Consider the following 3,621-nt stretch of genomic DNA (forward strand, 5'->3'; position numbering starts at 1 on the left):
AGTCTTGGCTGAGACTACACTGGATCCAATAATTTCAATCTATTCAGGGCTAAATAAGTGCTTCATTACTTCAAACAACTTTAACAAATTTCAACCAAATCGGTGAAAGGAAATTTATTTTGAAGAAACCGTTTTTTTTTTTAATTTTAACGCCCTGTATCTCAGAAAGGAAGCTACTCCAGACATGTGTTCATGAAACTTTTTTTTTTAAACAAACTGAAAAATCAATCTCTGGAGGAGTAATGTTGAGAAACAAATATAATGGAATATTATCGGAAAAGCCTCATTTAATTCAACATTCGTGAAATTTCCAATGCACGAAAACAATTTCAAATAATTTCAACAGCAATTCTACTCTCTACTTGGTGAAATATCCGTATTGAATAATCTTTGAGACTTCATGAACTTTCAGAGTTTTGGAGCACCCAGTATTGTCTGTTTTGTGTTTTGTCTTTATAAAAAGTTTATTCTACACGTATTCTTCACCGAGTTGTTTTACGAATTTTGTAACAATCCGTACGAATGGAAAGAAACCAATTATGGCATGAAAACTAACGATGAGTTCAAAATGTTTCTAGGTTACTTTCGTCGAACAAACTTTTGATTGTCGGTGTGAAATAATTCCTACATTTTATTCAAACAATACGAACGAGAAGAGATTTGTTCACCTCCTTCAGTGATGCACATTTTGATCCGTTCGGAGTCAGAGTCCTAACGACTGTAAAAATAAAAAAGGAACAAACGTTTCTCCACTGTAACGAGGGTTCAAGCTGGAACGCTCACTGAATAGAAAGTATCTCGAAAATCATGGAGAAATATTCGAAAGGAAAATTTTCCTTGAAAACCTGCAACAAATTGCATTGCTTTGGTGTACCAACACTTTTCTGTACAAATGGCCGTGCATGGAAAAAATTGTAGTTCAACTAGTAGTGGCGCTAGAGCTACTATTAATATAGGACACTGGTTGGTCTAACTCCTAGTTTTTGTCAGGTAGTTTCAGAAGTTATGTCCGTTTTATTGTCATGTGTTTTTGTAGCTCCATTTCTTCCCATTCCTATTGTGTCATGGTATATAATAATGATGAAAATGATGATAACATCTGATCTACATCAGTCCTTGAGTGTGGTGGAAGAGTACACGCATGCTATCGGTATGAAATTCGGGATAAACAAATGTGCAATGGTCCACCTCAACAGATGACGATACGGGGACTATGGAGAAGATGTGTAGCTCGTAGATGGAAGCATCCTACACTATTTGGATGCCGGAGAGACGTATACTCACCTCGGGATGAAACAGCGCCACTCACAAGAGGTAACAGCAGTGAAGAACTCTCTTCGCGGCAAATATCAGCACAAACTTCGACAGATCTGGTCATCGGAACTGTAGGAATGCTTGCCATTTCTATCTTACTCTACACGTTTGGAGTAGTGAAGTGGACTCGGGAGGAGCTGTGTCAACTCGACGTAAAGATTCGAAAAATGATGAATCTCTATAAGAGTTTGCATTAAAATCATCCGTTCCACGGTTGTACTTCCCCCGACAACAGGGAGGCCATGAACTTTCGAGTTTGGAGTGTCTACATGACAGAATGGTACTTGATAAAGCCTGTAAAGTCGCCAGGAAACCGGATCCCCTCCTCTGCATGATCCGTAACCATGAGGAAGCAGGAATTGTAGCATTTTTCTTCAGCGCAGCTGCCAGAGCAGCTGATGAACTCGGTTTAGTTTTCGATACTGAACGAGGTGACCACAACTCTGTCACCGAGTTGGAACCCGTTCAGCAAAAAGCTCATATAAAAGCCGCAGAGATCACCTCACTTCCACGAAAACACAAAGATGAGCCTATGCATGAGGTCTTCTTCGATAACATTGGAGACCTTGGCTTATCAAAGCGCCTGACTTTCGCTTTTCTCAGGTCGAGTGGGCTGAAGTCGGAAACTGAGGGGTTCATCATGGCTTGCCAGGATGGTATCTTCAACACCTCAGTCTACCGTAGTCGCGTGATGGGTAAAGAGGTTCCTGACACAAGGTGCAGGGTCTGCCGCGAGGCGCCCGAGACCCTAATGCATTTACTCTCACCATGTCCAGCATATGCGGTATCGGCCTATATCCATCGATATAACGCGGCCCTAAGAATGCTATACCATCATTTACACCACTTTTACGGTATTCACGAGACACCGATGTTGCCCTACACTTCGGGGGATATTGAATCCGTTGTGGGAAACGAGAAGTGCCGAATTTATTGGAACTATTCGTGAATTTGAAAGATTGTGAGGATGATTATATGTATGTATGTATGTATGTTTGTGGCTCTTTTACGCCTAAACAACCGAAAGGGTTTAGATGAAATTTAACATAAAGCAAGATGAAGTTCGGGGCAGCACGGGAAGTAAGCTTGTGTGCGTGAATAGTAATCGTGTTCGGAGCGGCGACGGCGCCATTTGCACGAACTTCACTCTCCGCTAGTGTGTCCAAGCAGAGCGAACAGGTTAGAACTCGTTTTTGCGTTGCAGAGAGAAAAAAATGATATTGCAAGTGTTTTTACGCGATATTTGATTCGAAAACTGATGTACAGACATGTAAGTACCTGTGTTAATGTATTATTTCAATCCCGAGCTTATTATAGTAGTCCAAAACATTAAATTCAAACCAGATTTTTCGCCGGTAAAGTTTGAGGTTAGAATTGCGACATCTTTTTTACCTACGTGTGGATCGGGACCAGATGATCGGAGCATAATGGGATACTATCCCGTTTTACCCCGCCCTTGTGATTAAAATAACATTTTCTATGTACTGATAATCAAGTGACTGTAAATGGTAAAAAACAAATAAAGAAACCTGGTGAAAAGACTGCAAAGAAGATTAAAAAGACAACTGACAAGGAAAACCTGCAGAAAAAGCGTCAAACCAAAAGGTGCAAAAAAGAAACTGAATCGGAAGATAGTTCATCGCAAGAATAGGATGATGACTGTGCTTGCATCTATTGTGGGTACTTATACTCAGATTCAACCGAAGGTTGGGTCATCTGCGGCGTGTGCCACGGATGGGCGCATAATTCATGTGCCGGAGTAGATGAGGAAGATGAAGGGGCACACATTTGTGAACGCTGTCTACCCGATTAAAAAGCATACTCGTTTTGCCCCACAGCGTTTCCCTTCTTACCCCAGTTATGGGGCAAAACGGGAAATTTGCCGAGTTTATTTTTTCATTATTTGCCAAAAAAAGTTCTGTGATTTTGCATGCTACAACGTTCAATTATGAGAGAGAAATGTATAATGGTTACCTATTTTGTTAAAGAATGTTATTAAAGAGTTTAATTTTCCTTGTATAACGAGTTTTGTCTTAGCTATCTCATCTTGCCCCAGTCTCCCCTACTATATACTGCCCTTGGTCTATTGATTGTTTCCATTTAGTTATTGTTAACTGAAGCGCAGATTCACAAATATGATTTTGCCTAAAGCCAGACTGATTTCACATTAGTATATTATTGACATTCAAATAAGTAATCCAATCTTATGTGTATTTCTCATACATTGAAGAGCTCCAGATGCTATATTGTAGATAATTTTAATCTAATCATATGTATATTTTCTATATTTTAAATTGCATATTTCTG

The sequence above is a fragment of the Leptinotarsa decemlineata genome, unplaced genomic scaffold (genome assembly GCF_025532065.1).
Source record: "Leptinotarsa decemlineata unplaced genomic scaffold, Ldec_3_MD MMD2_tig00004307_RagTag_RagTag, whole genome shotgun sequence".
In the NCBI taxonomy this organism is placed as follows: domain Eukaryota; kingdom Metazoa; phylum Arthropoda; class Insecta; order Coleoptera; family Chrysomelidae; genus Leptinotarsa; species Leptinotarsa decemlineata.